Source organism: Xyrauchen texanus, chromosome 4 (assembly GCF_025860055.1).
Source record: "Xyrauchen texanus isolate HMW12.3.18 chromosome 4, RBS_HiC_50CHRs, whole genome shotgun sequence".
NCBI classification, from domain to species: Eukaryota; Metazoa; Chordata; class Actinopteri; order Cypriniformes; family Catostomidae; genus Xyrauchen; species Xyrauchen texanus.
The window spans coordinates 1,382,626-1,405,802 of NC_068279.1; the positions used below are offsets into that span (position 1 = coordinate 1,382,626).

A 23,177-nucleotide genomic window follows, 5' to 3' on the forward strand; every position below is an offset into this window, starting at 1 on the left:
TTGGCTAAACCGATCAACTATATGTGCTCATTTCACAAATAATGATGATTAATATCTATACCTTTCTCCATCATCTTTTAACATAAATCAGCTTTATTTTTCCTGCAATATGTGATTTTGTCTGACATGATCTGAGATTGATTATGTTTGCACTTATTTTCTGTTTAATATGTTATAAATGTTTCTACATGTTTCAGTCTGTATTAAATTCGGAAGACTGTTCCCTCATGCATTAAGCAATAATATGTTGATTACTAATAATCAAATTAACAATTACACAATTCATGATTGCTGATTAAAAATAAATGAATAAACTGTTATCCCAAAATAAGTCTCAGTCATTTGATATTACAGCAAGCAGCACAAATGCTCATTATTATAACACACATACAGTAGTTGTGTTCCTGGATGCCGATTGCACAATACGCTGTTCCAAACATGCTGTAATAGACAATATAGTATCAGCTATGACATGAAACACCTGTTCACAAGCTTCAGTGTGTATCACTGCACCCACAGAGACCGATAGTAATTGAGAGGACAGCGTTTTATATTTTGCACTTTGAACTTTTGTAAAAGGGGGGTGGGGGTGTCATCGTCCGGGTTCAATACAAGTGAAGCTAATGCTGATAACCACAAAAATGTATTTCGACACGTCCTTCCTTTTCTTTACAAAATAAGCACAAATGTGTGTTCCAGTGAGACAGTTACAATGCAAGTCAATGGGGTTTAATCTGTAAACATTCAAAAGTATAAACACAAGACATAAACAATAAGTGTGTTATTGAACATCTGCCAATTTTATGCCATGACGATATCAGCAAACCCTGCAGATCACTGATTGGTCAGAGAGAATCGTCACTGGATTTTCGACACGGGACATCAACCCGCTAGTTTTAAAGTTAGCTACAGCGATAGCAGTATCATTTGTACACACGACTTTTGAATTGTCAAAAGAAATGGCTGTGTGCAAAACCACAGTGGTCAATAAACGAGGTGCAGACGTTCCTCTCGTTAGCAACGAATGAAACAACGTGAAACAAAAACAGCCGAAGTGCTTCAAACAGAAGAATGTGGAAGTGGTTCGACCAAATGGACGCTAAGGATGGTGTGTTAACTCTATACTCTGCTTGAAAGCTTCACTTTATTTAGTTGAGCAGCTACTGGAAGCTTCTAAAACAACCAATTTAACTGTTACACTTGTGTAAAATCACCATCAACAACTGCTTTATGCAGCACAATGAGCTAGCAGCTAACAGCTAGCGCTCGTGTTATTGATTATTGTTTTGTGTCGTGTTTAAGATGATGTTGCAGTGCAACTGTGACGATCATCCTATAATCAAGCCCACGTTGAGGCGGCACTAACAGCAGTGGAAAAGCAAGCTCAGAAAAGTAAAGCGAGTCGAATCGAACCGTGACGTGCCGTGGAAAAGTCCCATTAGTGGAGTGGAAGAGACAAAAAAATGCAAGTTTAGTAAAAACATGTCAGGCAAAGATATAAAAGGATTATAATGATTTAGATATGTCACCTATAAAGAGTTTAATACAATTTATATTAAAACCTTTGGCATACATACATAACGTTTCCAGATCAAATGAAAATTGCGAACATTATTCCTATATATAAGTCTGGTGTTACTTGTGTTTTTCAAATTACAGACCTGTATCTTTACTACCCACATTTTCTCAAATATTAGAGAAATTATATGTTGCGAGGCTTGATGAATTTATAGAAAAATTCTAAATATGATGTGATGGACAGTACGGTTTTTGCTTAAAGTATTCAACAGAAATGGCACTAATGGAACTTGTAGAAGAAATAGCTAATGCTATTGAAAATGGGAATATGTGGTCGGGATATTTGTCAATCTAATAAAAGCATTTGATATGATTGATCATTTATTATTATTAAAGAAATTGTATAAATGTCATGTACAATGTTCACAACTCCTTCTATGCCTTCCAGCCTTTGGGCTATGCATTTCTGAAAAACTTCCGGAGCTGAGGAAACACCGAAAGGTAGTCTCAGAAAAGATACCTTCCGAATGGGGAATTAAATGTGCATAGCTTGGAGCTCTCTTCATCCAACTGCACTTGCCAGAACCCATGATTAGCATCCAGAACTGAGAATATTTTAGCATTTGGAATTTCTGCTTCAATCTCTTCCACTGTGCGTAATGGGTAATGTTCTCTTTGTATCGCCCCGTTGAGATCTTTAGGGTCGAAGCAGATTCGGATTTTGAGGTTTCACCACAGTGACCATACTATTTACCTGTAGGCTCCGAATGCTTCACAGTAGGTCTTCCATTCTATTTTCTGTTTTTTTTTCTCCTCTTTTAGGAATGCCCAATTCCCAATGCACTTCAAGTCCTCGTGGTGGTGTAGTGCCTTGCCTCAATCTGGGTGGCAGTGGATGAATCTCAGTTGCCTCCACGTCTGAGACTGTCAATCTGCGCATCTTATCACATGGCTCGTTGAGCGCGTTACCGCGGAGACATAGCGCGTGTGGAGGCTTCACGCTATTCTTCGCGGCATCCACACACAACTCACCACACGCCCCACCGAGAGCGAGAACCACATAATAGCAACCATGAGGAGGTTACCCCATGTGACTCTACCCTCCCTAGCAACCGGGTCAATTTGGTTGCAAAGGAGGCCTGGCTGGAGTCACTCAGCACGCCCTGGATTCGATCTTGTGACTCCAGGGGTGAAAGTCAGCATCAATACTCGCTGAGATACACAGGCCACCTCAGTTCAGTTTTGAATCTTTCTTTCAATGTCACAGGCACTTTCCGTGGTGGGTGAATGACTGGAACGACTTCTGGATTGAGCGGTTTATGGTGTATTCCTGGTACACAGCCTAGTCCCGTAAAGACATCTTCATATTCACTCATGATAACAGTTTTTTCCTTGTTTTTTTAGACCTAACTTCATGCACACTTCTCTGCCTAGAATTGCTGGTGTGTCTTGCTCTATGATCTGAAAATCCAGTTCTTGCACACACTTTTTGTACTCACACTTGAGCTTTACTCTGCCCTTTGGCTCCATCGTGGTAACTCACCTGCAGCTTGACTATCAGTGGAACATTTTTAGTTTTAGGAAAGTCTCCGATGACAGCACATTACACTCTGCACCTGTAACCAGTTTAAAGGTAAGCATGCAGTGGCTTATTTTTAACATTTCAGTCTATTGTTTGATTTCATTGTCACTTTTTGAGACTGTGTTCATTTGTACAACATCCACTTGTTCTTTCTGCTTAACTTCGATGCTGCCCATAAACATCTAACCATCCTGTTTAATCTCATGAACTAGTTTATAAATTTTTCCAAAGTGGTTTTTCTGTGAACAAACACTGCATATGTTGCCGTAAGCTGGGCATTTTCTGGGCTCATGAGTGTATCCACATTTCATGCATTTGTCCTTCACACACTGTTTAAAGAGAGCTAGTCTTTTTGAAGATGTTACCCCACACTTCCACCAAGACACTTGCGAGTTTCTGGACATTTCTGGCGGGAATGGCCCTAGCCCTCACCCTCCCATCCAACAGGTCCCAGATGTGCTCGATGGGATTGAGATCCGGGCTCTTCGCTGGTCATGGCATAACACTGGCATTCCTGTCTTGCAGGAAATCCCGCACAGAACGAGCAGTATGGCTGATGGCATTTTCATGCTGGAGCGTCATGTCAGGATTAGCCTGCAGGACGGGTACCACATGAGGAAGGAGGATGTCTTCCCTGTAACGCACAGCATTGAGATTGCCTGCAATGAGAACAAGCTCTGTCTGATGATTCTGTGACACACCGCCCCAGACCATGACGGACCCTCCACCTCCAAATCGATCACGCTCCAGAGTACAGGCCTCGGTGTAACGCTCATTCCTTTGACGATAAACGCGAGTCCAACCATCACCCCTTGTGAGACAAAACCATGACAGAGCACTTTTTGCCAGTCCTGTCTGGTCCAGCGAAGGTGGGTTTGTGCCCATAGGCGACATTGTTGCTGATGATGTCTGGTAAGGACCTGCCTTACAACAGGACAACATGCCCTCAGTCCAGCCTCTCTCAGCCTACTGCAGACAGTCTGGGCACTGATGGAGGGATTGTGCATTCCTGGTGTAACTCGGGCAGTTGTTGTTGCCATCCTGTTCCTGTCCCACAGGTGTTATATTCGGATGTACCGATCCTGTGCAGGTGTTCTTACACGTGGTCTGCCACTGCGAGGACGATCAGCTGTCCTTCCTGTGTCCCTGTAGCTCTGTCTTAGGCGTCTCACCAGGGGCGTTTTTAGAGTTTGAAGAGACTATGGACTTAGCCCAGACATGGACCCACCGCACCCCAAGCACAAAATACAGCTAAATGCATTACTGACAAATTGCTTCTTTTGGAAGAACACTTTATACCATTTCAATAACAACTCCTGTATCTACCCTTTTATGTTAATGCACACCATACTCTTAGTCTTTCCTGCTGTCTACATCATATTTTACTAATTGTTGTCTGTCTCTGTGTCTTTTTGGGTGTCTCCATCTATTTATTGTCTGTGTCTCTCTTTCCTATTTGTTGCCTTTCTGTGTCTTTCCTGGTCTCAATTGAGTATTCAAGCCAATCAAAGATTTCAAACCACTTGTGTTAAAGGACCCTCTTTTGCAATCTAAAATGTTCGAGGGGATATTGTGTTAGCTTTACTTGTTTAGGGCCTGTGTCCAGGTCTCCTATATCAGTAATGGTCCGACCAGTTGCCCCTGCCCGCTACTGCTCTAGGTCTTTAATTGACCTGCTGTTCTCATCTGCCCTGACTCTCGTCTCATCTGCAAAGTAAAGATGCAACATGTCAGTGCTATACTGTATACTGATAGAATCATTTATTCTGCTGCTTCTTCTTTAAATCAAAGTTAAATACACAGCCTAGCTAACAAAGTAAAATGTTTATGCTATTGCATATTCTGAAAATATTATTTTAGTAATAACTTTGTTGAATATAAAAATACAATCCTGCTGGTACCTGACTTTTCCTAAAAGTGTCTGTATTTTATTTTATAATGTTTTTATATAAATAACACAAAAGACAAAGAACATAATGATCAGTTATACCTATAACTACCAGGCACGTTCATATTGACCACACGGGACTTCTAATGTTAATCTTTCCAGTGGTTGCTTAGCAACCGTCAATAGCCTAGTTTGCATCCATTTTTTGCGCTATTTTGTTATCGACAAAGTGAAAATGCGTAAAACAAATTTAGCTACATTTGCCGTCTTCTGCCTGTTTCCATTAAAATGGCGTTTTTTTGCTAAAAATGGGGTGCGTGATGTCATGTCTAAAACAACACTAATCTAACGCATCACAACTGCATTATGTCCCGCATAATATATCTCCCACAACTTTTAACCACCAGCTGAACTTGATCATCATCTAAATTAATTTTAGTGTCATAATGCAAATTTATATTTTATGAAGAAGCAGTAAATGTGATCCGAGGTAAAGAGTGTCAGATTTAAAGTATTTAAATGTTTTAAAATGTTCAAAAGCTGGTTTTCTGAAAGTGAACTCATTGGACAAATAGTTCTGATAGTTTATATTCTTGAAAAAAAGTCTAGAACATTCTGAGAACGTCATTCAGCCGACTTTATTCATCTATAGAACAGGGTACGACTAATTTAACTTTGTGTAAAGAAAAGCCATATAAGTCAAAATATATATATATATATATATTTTTTTTTTTCCTTTTGCAATTTATTTAATTTAATACGGGAATTTTGCGGCATTTTTTCAAAATAAAATAAACAATAATTTGATAGAATTGGATTATATGTTGCAAAAAAGCACACTGATGTTTTTCTCCATGTATTGTGTATTTATTTTTAATTTGGACTAATTCCATGACTGTCATCTATAATTCTGAATGGTATGGAAAAGAAACTTTAATAAATTAAATAAATATACTTAAAAACAGTCATGTGAATTTCTTTGAATTTATTCCATTTTAATTCTACTTCCTTAAATTCCAATTCTACTGTTAAATGAACTTTAATAAATTAACAGATGTCTACTACTATTAAATTAATCACAGTGGCCATTCATTTGTTCTCCTTGTATTCTGAGCAGAACCAGAAAATATGAACATATCACACCAGTCCTCAGGTCTTTACACTGGCTCCCAGTTACATTTAGGATTGATTTTAAAGTATTATTACTGGTATATAAATCACTCAATGGGCTAGGACCTCAATATATTGCAGATATGCTCACTGAATATAAACCCAACAGATCACTCAGATCATTAGGATCACATCAGCTAGAAATACCAAGGGTTCACTCTAAGCAAGGAGAGTCTGCTTTTAGCTTTTATGCCAGCCGCAGCTGGAACCAGCTTCCAGAAGAGATCAGATGTGCTCCTACAGTAGTCACATTCAAATCCAGACTCAAAACACATCTGTTTAGCTGTGCATTTACTGAATGAGCACTGTGCCACTTGTGTGTCCGACTGTTTGTACTGGATTTTATTTTATTCTAAACTGTTTCAATTATTCTTATTTTTTATTCTTATTTTAATCTCTTCTATGTAAAGCACTTTGAATTACCATTGTGTATGAAATGTGCTATATAAATAAACTTGCCTTGCCTTGTACTTGTTGATGTGAGATATTTGTGTTATATCTGTATCCACTCCTGGAAGTGTCATGATGCAGATGTGTTTCCAGCATAGATATTATATAGAGATTAGATGCCCTATTGGCCGCTGCGCACTGAGAAATACGGGCCGCCATCTTAAACCGGTCGTACTCCTAGTTTCGTTGCGCGGCAGCAGTTAAGATGCCAGAGCACTGTGGAGCATTTTCCTGTTCTAATCGGCGGACCATCGCAAATAGGGCCCGGGGGATTACTTTTCACAAGTAAGTTTTAACATTACCGTACTATTGGTTGTATTTTGTGAATAGAATATTACCAGATAATTGAGGAGCAAAGATCTTTGATATTACTGTACTGAAATAGTAGCCAGCTAATGTTAGCTAGGTGTGTGTGTGTGAGAGAGAGTGAGAGTGTGTGTGTGAGAGTGTGTGTGAGAGAGAGAGAGTGTGTGTGAGAGAGTGAGAGTGTGTGTGTGAGAGAGTGAGTGTGTGTTTGTGTGTGAGAGTGAGTGTGTGTTTGTGTGTGAGAGTGTGAGAGAGAGTGTGTGTGAGAGAGAGATTGTGTTTGTGTGCGCTTGTTTGTTTGTGAGAGTGTGTTTGTGTGAGAGAGAGAGTGTGTGTCACAAATCATTATAAATAGTTTCTTCAACTTATTAAAATATCTTACTTTACTGCAACTATCTGTTTCTGATTCTTTATCATATTTATAGTGTGTGATTTATAAAATACCTTATACCCTACATCACATATTTTGATTTTGTACGTCTGGTCACTTTATATCTTATATCATTATAGTATTAAATATTATTTCACCATTTGTGAACTTTTAGCGATAATTTTCGTTTCCATCAGCTTTATTTAGATGCGCTAAAACTGTTTAGCTAGCGGTCTCGAGTGCTATCGCTAATTTGCTCACAAATACAAATTGCTAGATTAAATTGTCTGATCAGTACAATGGTTGAATATGATAGAGTTTGTTATCTAGTGGTTAAAATGAGTGCTATGGCCATTCAAGATGCATAACTTTGTTAATGATAAAAAACAAAGAATATTCTGATTTTAAAAATATTATACTTATGTTTATATGAACACATTTTGTCACTGAAAGGAAACTGATTTAGAATTAAACAAAACATACTTGTTGTGTGTGTGTGTACATACACTAACCAGCAATTATATAAAGTTCTAGTGGTTTATATAATGTTAGCAGGTTAACGGAGTTGTTTTGTGTTCTCCCACAGAAATGCTAATTTAACCGTTGTTATGCTGAGCACTAAGGTTAGCTAGCTAGCAAACACAAACCTGTAGCCGCTAACTCTGTCTCTGCTGCTACACTTTTGAGTTTCTGGCATCCACTCGAACTCATCCACTGCTTGTTTCTTTCTAAAGAAGTCACGAACACTACCGGATTTATCTATAGGCGACATCTTACCGGTGTTGTGCCTAATTCCGACTGCCCGGCTAAAGTCTACCCCCCTCAGCGTGCACGCGCACAGTACCGCTGTGCTTCCACTAGATGGCAGTAAAATGTGAGAATTTCGTCTTCCCCCAAGCCATCCGAAAGATCAGTTTGGATGATAAGTTATACATTTTCCAGTAGATGGCAGCACAGACTCAGAAATTTAATTCAAAGGATTTCAAACGTCATTGCCCTACGTCCTTTTGATCCTTATGGAAATAGTGTTTCTACACAACAAGTCGATTCTAGGTCTCTTTTGTCTGCTATTTGGACGTTAAATCACTAGCCTACTGGTAGAAAGTTCTGTAATTGGCTCTTGGTGGAAATAAATAATATAGACTATTTTTATTTCTACTGCACCTTTCAGATTTTAAGCACATTTTTTTTAACAAATGAATAAGAGAAATCTACATAAATTAATAACATAAACAACATAAACATACAAGAATATCATATATAGATATAGATATACACACTGTGTACTGACACAAGCAACACTGTTTGTCTCATAACATATTCTATTTACTTAAAAAGTTTTTCTTCTTGGTTGTTTTTAAAATGTTTTAGCATACAGTAAGTGCACACACAAATCCCATGTCAGCCCAAATAATAATGCAATTTCTTTATATTATTTGAGCAGGCAAGACATAGAAACACAACAAAAGGAAAAAAGAGCATTTAACATGCACAATTAGAAAACAAACATGACAAAAAAATAAATATCTTTTTAAAAAATCATAAAGAAATTAAACCCACCTAGATCCTACCTCCCTCATTATTCTGCATGGATGACCAAATAGTCATACAAATAGGTACAGTGCATTGACACAAGAGAAACTCTATGTCTCAGAACACTTTTGATTCCATTGACCTAAACACCTATATTATTCAGGGGGGTATTATCTAGGCAGCACTATTGTTTACATCTCTGCCTAGATTCTACCTCCCTCATTATTCTGCATGGATGCTCAAAAAGTCATACAAATAGGTACAGTGCATTGACACAAGAGGCACTTTATGTCTCATAACACTTTTGATTCTATTGACTTAAACACCTATATAATTCAGGGGGTATTATCTAGGCAGCACTATTGTATACACCTCTGCCTAGATTCTACCTCCCTCATTATTCTGCATAGATGCTCAAAAAGTCATACAAATAGGTACAGTGCATTGACACAAGAGGCACTTTATGTCTCATAACACTATTGATTCCATTGACTTAAACTCCTATATTATTCAGGGGGTATTATCTAGGCAGCAATACTGTTTACACCTCTGCCTAGATTCTACCTCCCTCATTATTCTGCATGGATGCTCAAAAAGTCATACAAATAGGTAAAATGCATTGACACAAGAGGCACTTTATGTCTCATAACACTTTTGATTCTATTGACTTAAACACCTATATAATTCAGGGGTATTATTTAGGCAGGGCAATTTTTACACCTCTGCCTAGATTCTACCTCCCTCATTATTCTGCATGGATGCTCAAAAGTCAAACAAATAGGTAAATGCATTGACACAAGAGGCACTTTATGTCTCATAACACTTTTGATTCTATTGACTTAAACACCTATATAATACAGGGGTATTATTTAGGCAGGGCAATTTTTACACCTCTGCCTAGATTCTACCTCCCTCATTATTCTGCATGGATGCTCAAAAAGTCATACAAATAGGTAAAATGCATTGACACAAGAGGCACTTTATGTCTCATAACACTTTTGATTCTATTGACTTAAACACCTATATAATACAGGGGGTATTATTTAGGCAGGGCAATTTTACACCTCTGCCTAGATTCTACCTCCCTCATTATTCTGCATGGATGCTCAAAAGTCATACAAATAGGTAAAATGCATTGACACAAGAGGCACTTTATGTCTCATAACACTTTTGATTCTATTGACTTAAACACCTATACTATTCAGGGGGGGTATTATCTAGGCAGCACTATTGTTTACACCTCTGCCTAGATTCTACCTCCCTCATTATTCTGCATGGATGCTCAAAAAGTCATACAAATAGGTAAAATGCATTGACACAAGAGGCACTCTATGTCTCATAACACTTTTGATTCTATTGACTTAAACACCTATACTATTCAGGGGGGGTATTATCTAGGCAGCAATACTGTTTACACCTCTGCCTAGATTCTACCTCCCTCATTATTCTGCATGGATGCTCAAAAAGTCATACAAATAGGTACAGTGCATTGACACAAGAAGCACTTTATGTCTCATAACACACTGGATTCTATTAACTTAAACACTTATTTTATGCCCAAATATTTAACATTATCCCACTTTCAGGAGAAACAGAATACTTATCAACACGTAGAATTATTTTATTAACAATAGCATTCAGTGTTTGAAGGAAATAACATAATAAATATTAACAATATACAAATAAATAATAAACAAATTTCACAGATAAATATATTGAAGAGAGAGAGAGAGAGAGAGAGAGAGAGAGAGAGAGAGAGAGAATAGGGTTGTAAAGGAAGTAGAGTGAGCATGGCACGAGAGTTAGAGGAAAAGTGACAGAGAGAGAGAGAAATACAAACAAACAAATTTAGCCAATGGCCCTGTAGAGGGTATTTTCTACCCAAGCATTCCAATTAAATAAACATCAGAAGAAACAAAATATGTATAAATATCCTAATTTACAATTAGCAGCCAGTGTTTGAACAATGTACAATGTAACTTATTAAATAAATAGATATGTTTATTTTACATAAAAAACAAGGGAATTAAATTAACAAGAAACAACCAAAAAAAAGTATTTTTTTTAATGTAATTTACACAAGCCTCTTTGTATGTGTTCTTCATGTCATCAGAATTTTAACAGGCAGGACACAGAAAATTCACATTTGATTTCCCTCGACGCATGATTGGTGGTACCAACGGTTGCATGAGTCACAGGCAATCTAAAATTAAGCAAGAACTTATTATCTTTCAGCAATAAAAAGGACAGAGTTGGTAAAATTGCTCTAGATGAAATGAGTGAACAATACTGAAATACAGCTGTGATGGTCCCAAGCACCATGGGTTCTTTTTAAGTTTTGAAACACTTACTATAATTTTTCACATTTTAGAATAATAGTAAGTCATCAAAACTATGGAATAACATAAATAGAACTATGGGAATTATGTTGTGACTAAACAAAATCCAAACAAAATAAAAGTGGTGTTATATTTTAGCATCTTCAAAGTGGCCACCCTTTGCCTAGAATTTGCAGAAATGTACTCTTGACATTTTCTCAAACAACTTATTGCGGTATCACCCTGGGATGCTTATATATATATATATATATATTCTAAGCTATTAAGGTATTTTGCCTTGCCATCGCAACACTTTTCAATATATCAAATATCTGTTCACAATTTAGCATCTACAATGTATTGGCATAATATTGCCTAAATGTGTTGCCAGTCACATGAATCCTGTTGAATGTTGTCCAGCTTGATGAGAACAATCTATGTACAAAGTAAGTGAAACTGACCCCACTACTTTAGTTAAAAAGTGGCACTGAAAAGCCCCCCACCCCCAATGTGTTAACTAGATATGTGTTCCAACTTTCTTAATTCTTTAAGCATGCTAAGCACCCAAAACTATGAAAATAAAAATTAATTAATAAACCCTAATAATAACAATAATACTGTTAATAATAAAATATAATCCCATCAAAAATAAGGGACCACCAGACCTTCAGTGATTGAGACCTAAAGATAAACACTGAAGAGTTTGTAACTACTTACCCAGTTATAATCTCCACTTTCTTCTCCACAGGCATGGCACAGCTGGCTCAGGTCATCTAAAAAAAATGTTGAATTTAAATTTTGCATCCTTTTAAAATTACAATTTGCAAGTTATGTTTTCTAAAGAATCCTATGCAGACTTGAAAATCAAAGTGTTATAACAAATATTATGTAAATGCATTACTTTAAACATACCACTGTTTTGTAGAAGAGTGACAGCTATTGCTTTCCTCAATTCTTCCACTCCCTCTGCTGTATTAAGAAAAACAATTGGCTCCTCTCTGAGTACACATTCTGCAAACTGAAAAAGAGCAAAGCAATAAAATAAGCAATAAATATATTTTATAATATAGAGAAATCAAACATATGTTACACATCAACCATATTTTCCATAAATCGTCTTCATTGTGTTTTCCAAGATCATGCTTGAGGACATTGTCAGTTTAGTAGGATAGCATAAAAAATATATTTTACATCACTTACTTTCAAAGCAAAGACACCACATGATGTGCCATCTTTTTGCTTTGGGTGAGGCAGCGTTCGGCAAGACCACCTTGACACATGGCATCCTTTGTGTTGCAAAAAGCCCTTAACAAATAATAATCATCATTATTCTGTCATTGAAACACAACTTATTTATTTATTTTAAATCAATTGAGCACATTAAAAGCACATTTTGTAGTCTAACAACTTCTGATACCTTGTTACATCCTGACACCTTTTTAGATTGGAAGAAATTTCTCCCATGGGATCAAGGAACAAAGCCCTCCTTTGGGATGGCAGCATAATCTTTTAAATGTAGAAAAAAAAATGTAGGAGATAAGGATACTTTGTTACACTTATATTATGTTAAAGAAAAAAATTATATTCATTCAAAGTAAATTCAATGTACATCACATGGTTTTAGAAAAACTATAAAAGGTTATATAATCTTATTAATAATTCAATATCTGTATTATAATATGAAATCTTGCAAGTGTCTTATTTACATGTAAAGACAAATGTTTTGTTTTTACCACAACTGTCCAGTGGTGATGGTCATTCACAATGCCAATGAGATATTTGTACATTGTGGGATCAACCTGAAATTCAGAAAGAGTATTATAACATTTCTGTACTACATTTCAAAATTGCAACATACATTAACCTGAATAAACTAACCTTTAGTTTTGATCTTTTTCCATTCCAGATTTTTGTCATTTCAAATGTGTCAATTTGGAATGCTTGTACTTCTGAATGTGTATTGAATCTCTTTACAAGAAGAGACATGTATGCATTTATGACCTTAAGAAAGACAATGAGAGATTTACAGTTAAAGCCAACATTTGATACTATGATGATCCTTGTCTATGATTTAAATCACTGACATTTAAAAAACTTTTACCTCACTTTCAAGCTCATTATTTGGAGCAGTTTTATTAATGTCTGCAAAGAAGATTTTGTATGGTCCAATTCTGGACAGCAACACATAGACATTTTTTCCTGACCAAGCCTCTTGGATACCTGTAATGATGGATGTCAAAAATAAACATTTTAAAGCACTATCAGTCAGCATATGTGACCAAATAAGATTTCTAACTTACATTGGTTAACAACTGTTAATCCTGTTGCTGAGGTACTGCTGTTGAGGTTGTCCTGTACTGCTGTTGCTGTGGTGGTGGTGGTTGATACCACAACTGCTTTTAAGCTGAAGTGAGAAGGCACAGATTTTGCTAAGGTTATAGGTGATTGTGCTGTGGCAGAGATGGTGGGTGATGGCAAGGTTGCAACTGAATGTACAGGTGTTGCAGATGCTACAGAGTTGGTAGGGGATGACACAGATGCAGCAGTGGTGAAAGATATTGCAGCCATGTCAGAGGTGGTGGGTGATGGCACTGATAATGCTGTGGTGGAGGGTGATGGCACTGATGATGCTGTGGTGGAGGGTGATGGCACTGATGATGCTGTGGTGGTGGGTGATGGCACTGATAATGCTGTGGTGGTGGGTGTTGGCACTGATGATGCTGTGATGGTGGGTGATGGCACTGATGATGCTGTGGTGGTGTGTGATGGCACTGATAATGCTGTGGTGGTGGGTGATGGCACTGATAATGGTGTGGTGGTGGGTGATGGCACTGATAATGCTGTGGTGGTGGGTGATGGCACTGATGATGCTGAGGTGGTGGGTGATGGCACTGATGATGCTGTGGTGGTGTGTGATGGCACTGATAATGCTGTGGTGGTGGGTGATGGCACTGATAATGGTGTGGTGGTGGGTGATGGCACTGATAATGCTGTGGTGGTGGGTGATGGCACTGATGATGCTGAGGTGGTGGGTGATGGCACTGATGATGCTGTGGTGGTGGGTGATGGCACTGATAATGCTGTGGTGGTGGGTGTTGGCACTGATGATGCTGTGATGGTGGGTGATGGCACTGATGATGCTGTGGTGGTGTGTGATGGCACTGATAATGCTGTGGTGGTGGGTGATGGCACTGATAATGCTGTGGTGGTGGGTGATGGCACTGATGATGCTGTGGTGGTGGGTGATGGCACTGATGATGCTGAGGTGGTGGGTGATGGCACTGATGATGCTGTGGTGGTGGGTGATGGCACTGATGATGCTGTGGTGGTGGGTGATGGCACTGATGATGCTGTGGTGGTGGGTGATGGCACTGATGATGCTGAGGTGGTGGGTGATGGCACTGATGATGCTGTGGTGGTGTGTGATGGCACTGATAATGCTGTGGTGGTGGGTGATGGCACTGATAATGGTGTGGTGGTGGGTGATGGCACTGATAATGGTGTGGTGGTGGGTGATGGCACTGATAATGCTGTGGTGGTGGGTGATGGCACTGATGATGCTGAGGTGGTGGGTGATGGCACTGATGATGCTGTGGTGGTGGGTGATGGCACTGATAATGCTGTGGTGCTGGGTGATGGCATTGATGATGCTGCTGTGGTGGGTGACGGCACTGATGATGCTGTGGTGGTGGGTGATGGCATGGATAATGCTGCTGTGGTGGGTGACGGCACTGATGATGCTGTGGTGGTGGGTGATGGCATGGATAATGCTGCTGTGGTGGGTGATGGCACTGATGATGCTGAGGTGGTGGGTGATAACACATTTGCAGGTGATGCAGCAGAGATGTTTTGTGATGCAGGTGTTGCTGTGGACATCCCAGAGACAATCTTGTGAGGAATGCGTGGAGTCTCCTCAATATACAGCCTCATGTGGTCAATATTTATTTTTTTAAAAATGACCCCTCTCTCATCTGCCAGATCAGCACTCTTCCCTTCTATAGTTTTAACGGTGTAAGGGCCTAGAAAATCTGGATCCAGTTTTCCTCCTTTTCTCTGCTGGCTTCGAACATTCAACCTCCACACCCTGTCACCCACAGAGAATTTAATTTTTTGTGATTTTTTGTCTGGCAGTTTGAATAACTTCATCAAGTTTTAGGACACTCTCAGTCATTTCTTCAATCCCCATGACAGCTTCAACAGTGTTGTCGATCTGAAAATAGTACATTTATTTACTTGATTTCTAATTTTAAATATCTGCATTTCAAGTTCATGTAGATAATTTCACACTGAATGCAAGACAAAGAAACAAAACAACAAAAAACAACACATGCCCACCTTATAATATTCAGGGACCTCAGATGGGTATCGTGCCTCACGACCAAACATCATATAAAAGGGGGAAAACTTTGTGGTCATCTGTTTTTTGGTCCTCAGTCCGAACATTACAGCATCAAGATGTTTATCCCATTGCTTTGGTTTTTTTGAAACTAATTTACAGAGAGCCCTATAACATTTTTAATACATTACAATTATTTTACATCCATAGTGTAAATATAACATTAGTTTCATTTTGGTTCAAATGACAAATACAGCAAAGTACCGATGTATAAAATCGGATGTATTATTACAGTACAGTACCTCTGTATTGTCCCATTCATTCTTTCAACAAGACCATTTGTCTGCGGATGATAAGGTGAACACAAACTCCTTTTGATTCCGAGAATTCTGGACACATTTTTGTTGATCTGTCATTACAAACAAAATAGTATGATTAATTCTGGTACAATTATTTAAAAATAAAAAACAATTTGTAGTTGCATTTACCACTTTTATATGCTGTTATTGTAGAGCAGTGTACAAGTTCAACTTACCTGATTAACAAACTCCCTCCCTTGATCTGTGAGTACACGTTTTGGTGCCTCAAACTGATAAAAAACTTAATAATGCAGTTTGTGACCTCCTCTGCCGACTTAGATTGAAGTGGATATGCCTGTGGCCATTTGGTCAAGTAATCAATCATTACACATATGTACTGATGGCCACTGTCTGTGAGTGAGAGTTTCCCAATCAGATCCATACCCAAAAGTTCAAAGGGCTGTGTAACCTTGAAAGGAATATGAAATGTATATATCATTTATTAGAGCATTATGAATGGCAATTGCTGGTGGTGCAGACAGAAAGAAAGAAACAGAGAGAGACAGTTTACATGTATAGGTGTAAATTGTACTTCTTCTTTAATTGATGCTTTGGCAGTCTGACATGACACACATTCAGCCACCTGAATAAAAAGGAGAACAGTTTACATTTACAAGATAGAATAAAAATGTTATTAATTTTTATAAAACGAATTAATAGTGTATTTACCCATTTGTCAAGATCTATTGACATCCCTGGCCAGTAAAATCTTTTTGATATGGCATCTTTGGTTTTTTCTGTCCACAATGTGCACCAATGTTGCTTGCATGGAACTCCAAAAAAGATTGTTTGCATCCTCTGCACCACAAACAACCTTCACTTTGAGTTTACGTGAAGTGCCTTTATATCTAGTATAGTAGAGCTCTCCATCTGCAAGATAAGTGTAATAAATTCAATATTATTATTAGTAGTAGTATGTGAAGAAGAAGCCTTTATTATGGTCACTTATTTTACATACATTTTTGTTTTTGAAATTCTTTTTTCACATATTAAACTGATAATAACGGTTTATACTTGCATGAGTTGGGCACTGTTCAGCTGTGTTACCACTTTACTCCAATACAACACTACTCAGTATACTCTGTTTGGCAGGTCATATTTATGAACAAAGTGGGAGAGGGCAGTGCTGATTCCAGACATCTACATATAATATTTTGCTATGTTTAAGAAAAAGTGGCTAATTTTATGACCAAATGCAATTATAACTTAATTTCTAATGACAAAATATTGAATCTGTGCAATTCAATATTTACCTATAAACTAATTTTTTATGAATAAAAATAATCTTAAAGTGTAACTTTATGCTATATAATGTTAAAAGTTTATGTAATACTCTTTTCTTTTTATCCTGTTTTTGTAAGTAAAAAATAATGTTTTTTTCCCCCAAGAGTCATGAAACTAGATTCCCTAAATTGTTAAATATGTTTGATTGTACTGTACAATGTAGAATTAGTACCACAATAAATTTTATAAATAATCATGCTAAATTTTGCAGTAGTGCGATGGTAAACTTAACATCTCCATCAGGTCCTTTGAATAAACCTGGTAAATTGATTGATTATATTAAAATAGTAGGCCTTCATGAAAGACTAATGTAGCCTTTAATAAAAATGTTATCCCAATATGTTGCTATATTGTTATTCTGTAAATAGTTTAGAAAATAATAATACAGTTTTAACAGAGTTGTTTGATTAAGTTTACTCACCTTCAATGCCATAAAGAGCAACTTTTTTTCGAAAATTTGACTTTTGATCCTTGGACAATCCCTGAGGGTAACCACCACCTGTTTTGTAGGTCACAATACCACGGTATGATGCGGGATCCATATTCTATAGACAAAAAAATTAAAATTGACTGAGTAAGAGAGATTGAGGTTGGTTGGAACAGATTTAATTCTTTGTTATTTTCTATTTAATTTTACAGAAATGTAACATCTAAATAAATGCTCAGTTTCTTGCTCTACAGTGATTCTGTCAGGGTATTTAAATGTTAAAATCTATTAAGGTGAATATAACAAACCAGAGAAAGATTATAACAATTTAAATTTTAGTTAAAAGTTATTGGTATAATTATTATTTAGATATAAGATTTACAAATAATAGTGGACTAATATCATGTGCAGAAAACGTATGATTAGTGTTGGTTGACAAAGTTTTTGATAAGACAGATTACTTAACATTTAATAACCTTCAAACACACCGTTTACAAAATGCCTACCTGTACATGCACAAATGTTTCATTAAATGTATTTTTACCAAATAACTTTAGCTTTATTCAATTATGTGTTTGAAGAAACCCTCATCAGTTTGATTAGGAACATATTTGAATATAAATAAGTGACAATTGAAAAATAAAAAAAAATTTTACCTCAAAAAAGTGACAATTTCGAGGGGGTATTCGATTTCTTCTCGTTCTACACATGAACATTAACCTGCGATTAAAAGAGAGAGAAAAAAACACTTGTTTCTAAAACGAAATATGTTACATCTGAAGTACATTTCTGGAATTTCGTTCACAATTTGTCATTCTTAAAGATATTAGCCTAATTATTCAACTGTATGATTACCTTCATGGGATTCTTCAGTGTACCGAATAGCACCTCCTCTTTTGCACACGTCATCGCACCTGATGCCGAGTACTGATTGGCCGATCTCCTGCATGATCGGGGCATGGACAATACTTGTGCTCTGCTACAAGATTATCTTTTTTTTTGCCACTCAGCACCCCTCTTCTGCACACGGCTATTCGCACCCTAAAACGAGTCCTGATTGGCCGATTTTCTACTTCATCGGCACATGGACAAAACATGAGGCTTCCAATTCTGCAGATTAAGCAATTGTTTTGCTGTAGGCTAGTTGTTGAAAAATAAAATGACATTATTTGCCTTTCAAGTGTTATTGAAATAAAAGTGTAGTATGCAGAATCATCATCCAATACATAATTATGAGAATTACTTTAATGTAGCTATTATTGGACAAAATAAAAAGATTGAACACACGTTAATAGTATCAAATATTATATAACTACCAATGTATTTTCTTATTTATTGTTTATCTCTACATAATACATTTATGTAGTGATATAATTTCACAATGAAGAGTAATAATTTAATATCTTAATTAAAATACAAAATAAACATCAAATTTAAAAATCTCAGCTAAAAAGGCTAGTAATTTTAAACGTAACTAAACGGTGTATAATAAAAGCTCATACATGAGTTTAAATTATTAGAGGGATGATAAAAAATAAATATAGAGATTAAATTATAAAATTCAATTAACATGTAGGTTTTCATGAACAGTGTACGCACATAAAATGCATATAAACACACACACACACACACAAACAAACAAACAAACAAACGTTAGTCTACCTATCATTATGTGGAATTTCCATTGACTTAATGATTTTTATACTGTACAAACTCTAGATTCTATACCATAACCCTCACAAGAAACTTTCTGCATTTTTGACATTTTCAATCAAACATAATTTAGTATGTTTAAGCAATTTAAATTATGGGGACAATAGAAATGTCATCATAAATCCCTTTATATCAAAATACCCTTCTAATTATTAAATGTTCCTGCCTAGATAATTCCCCCCTGAATAATGTAGGTGTTTAAGTCAATAGAATCACATTTGTTATGGGACATACAGTGCTTCTTGTGTCAATGCACTGTACCTATTTGTATGACTTTTTGAGCATCTATGCAGAATAATGAGGGAGGTAGAATCTAGGCAGAGGTGTAAACAGTATTGCTGCCTAGATAATACCCCCCTGAATAATATAGGTTTTTAAGTCAATGGAATCAATAGTGTTATGAGACAAAGTGCCTCTTGTGTCAATGCACTGTACCTATTTGTATGACTTTTTGAGCATCTATGCAGAATAATGAGGGAGGTAGAATCTAGGCAGAGGTGTATACAATAGTGCTGCCTAGATAATACCCCCCTGAATAATATAGGAGTTTAAGTCAATGGAATCAATAGTGTTATGAGACATAGAGTGCCTCTTGTGTCAATGCATTTTACCTATTTGTATGACTTTTTGAGCATCCATGCAGAATAATGAGGGAGGTAGAATCTAGGCAGAGGTGTAAAAATTGCCCTGCCTAAATAATACCCCCCTGAATTATATAGGTGTTTAAGTCAATAGAATCAAAAATGTTATGAGACATAAAGTGCCTCTTGTGTCAATGCATTTTACCTATTTGTTTGACTTTTTGAGCATCCATGCAGAATAATGAAGGAGGTAGAATCCAGGCAGAGGTGTAAACAATAGTGCTGCCTAGATAATACCCCCCCTGAATAGTATAGGTGTTTAAGTCAATAGAATCAAAAGTGTTATGAGACATAAAGTGCCTCTTGTGTCAATGCATTTTACCTATTTGTATGACTTTTGAGCATCCATGCAGAATAATGAGGGAGGTAGAATCTAGGCAGAGGTGTAAAATTGCCCTGCCTAAATAATACCCCTGTATTATATAGGTGTTTAAGTCAATAGAATCAAAAGTGTTATGAGACATAAAGTGCCTCTTGTGTCAATGCATTTACCTATTTGTTTGACTTTTTGAGCATCCATGCAGAATAATGAGGGAGGTAGAATCTAGGCAGAGGTGTAAAATTGCCCTGCCTAAATAATACCCCTGAATTATATAGGTGTTTAAGTCAATAGAATCAAAAGTGTTATGAGACATAAAGTGCCTCTTGTGTCAATGCATTTTACCTATTTGTATGACTTTTTGAGCATCCATGCAGAATAATGAGGGAGGTAGAATCTAGGCAGAGGTGTAAAATTGCCCTGCCTAAATAATACCCCTGTATTATATAGGTGTTTAAGTCAATAGAATCAAAAGTGTTATGAGACATAAAGTGCCTCTTGTGTCAATGCATTTACCTATTTGTTTGACTTTTTGAGCATCCATGCAGAATAATGAGGGAGGTAGAATCTAGGCAGAGGTGTAAAAATTGCCCTGCCTAAATAATACCCCCCTGAATTATATAGGTGTTTAAGTCAATAGAATCAAAAGTGTTATGAGACATAAAGTGCCTCTTGTGTCAATGCATTTTACCTATTTGTATGACTTTTTGAGCATCCATGCAGAATAATGAGGGAGGTAGAATCTAGGCAGAGGTGTAAACAGTATTGCTGCCTAGATAATACCCCCCTGAATAATATAGGAGTTTAAGTCAATAGAATCAAAAGTGTTATGAGACATAAAGTGCCTCTTGTGTCAATGCATTTTACCTATTTGTATGACTTTTTGAGCATCCATGCAGAATAATGAGGGAGGTAGAATCTAGGCAGAGGTGTAAACAGTATTGCTGCCTAGATAATACCCCCCCTGAATAATATAGGAGTTTAAGTCAATGGAATCAATAGTGTTATGAGACATAAAGTGCCTCTTGTGTCAATGCACTGTACCTATTTGTATGACTTTTTGAGCATCTATGCAGAATAATGAGGGAGGTAGAATCTAGGCAGAGGTGTATACAATAGTGCTGCCTAGATAATACCCCCCTGAATTATATAGGTGTTTAAGTCAATAGAATCAAAAGTGTTATGAGACATAAAGTGCCTCTTGTGTCAATGCACTGTACCTATTTGTATGACTTTTTGAGCATCCATGCAGAATAATGAGGGAGGTAGAATCTAGGCAGAGATGTAAACAATAGTGCTGCCTAGATAATACCCCCCTGAATAATATAGGTGTTTAGGTCAATAGAATCAAAAGTGTTCTGAGACATAGAGTTTCTCTTGTGTCAATGCACTGTACCTATTTGTATGACTATTTGGTCATCCATGCAGAATAATGAGGGAGGTAGGATCTAGGTGGGTTTAATTTCTTTATGATTTTTTAAAAAGATATTTATTTTTTGTCATGTTTGTTTTCTAATTGTGCATGTTAAATGCTCTTTTTTCCTTTTGTTGTGTTTCTATGTCTTGCCTGCTCAAATAATATAAAGAAATTGCATTATTATTTGGGCTGACATGGGATTTGTGTGTGCACTTACTGTATGCTAAAACATTTTAAAAACAACCAAGAAGAAAAACTTTTTAAGTAAATAGAATATGTTATGAGACAAACAGTGTTGCTTGTGTCAGTACACAGTGTGTATATCTATATCTATATATGATATTCTTGTATGTTTATGTTGTTTATGTTATTAATTTATGTAGATTTCTCTTATTCATTTGTTAAAAAAAATGTGCTTAAAATCTGAAAGGTGCAGTAGAAATAAAAATAGTCTATATTATTTATTTCCACCAAGAGCCAATTACAGAACTTTCTACCAGTAGGCTAGTGATTTAACGTCCAAATAGCAGACAAAAGAGACCTAGAATCGACTTGTTGTGTAGAAACACTATTTCCATAAGGATCAAAAGGACGTAGGGCAATGACGTTTGAAATCCTTTGAATTAAATTTCTGAGTCTGTGCTGCCATCTACTGGAAAATGTATAACTTATCATCCAAACTGATCTTTCGGATGGCTTGGGGGAAGACGAAATTCTCACATTTTACTGCCATCTAGTGGAAGCACAGCGGTACTGTGCGCGTGCACAGCGGTACTGTGCGCGTGCACGCTGAGGGGGGTAGACTTTAGCCGGGCAGTCGGAATTAGGCACAACACCTGTTATGTCGGGGGGGTCTATCGCTCATTTGCACGTCACGTCAATGATATCATGTCACTGTGTGGGACTGTGGGTTTTGTGTTTGTGTGAGCTAGACAGCCTGTGAAGTTCTCCCGCTCAGAAGTACGAGAAGGGGAGGGGACGTTACAAAATAAAACACAATTCATTCATAATACTGTGAATATACAGTTTCACAGACATGGTTGTTGCATTTGTTTCTGGTTTGTGTGAAATCGTTCAGAATAATATAAAAGCAGTGAGTCTGCACACCCCCATGGTGAAATGGTTTAGTCTGGATTGGTTGACGGCGGTTATTATTGATGCTCGAGAGACAAATCAACATAAACGGATAAGAAAAGGTCTCTAAGCCATCAGTTTAGGAAAAACCTTATAAGTGTGTTATTCTATTTGTGTCTTTGTGTGATTTAGGATTAGTGCAATTGAGTTTTATTCTGTTAGCAATAGTATAATAGTGTAATAATTCGATTCTCTTTTTTATTTTTATCTATATTCTACAATTTGTTTCTATTTTTCTTTACTTCTTTTTGATATTTATGAGTCTTATTTTTGTATACATTTTAATATGTATATAGTTGTACATTATTTGATCATTTGTGTTATTCCAAATGTCTGAATAAAAATTAAGTTATTGCAGAATGGTATTTTTTTTTTTTATACAAAATGGGGGGGTAACCTGCACTGACAGGTG

At 36.8% G+C, this 23,177-nt stretch overlaps 1 protein-coding gene across 1 annotated transcript in view; it reads right to left on the reverse strand.

Annotated features, from left to right (window-relative positions):
- Positions 1-23,177, reverse strand: part of rcl1 (RNA terminal phosphate cyclase-like 1) — a 146,759-nt gene that overhangs the window by 119,140 nt on the left and 4,442 nt on the right. The window lies entirely within an intron of this gene.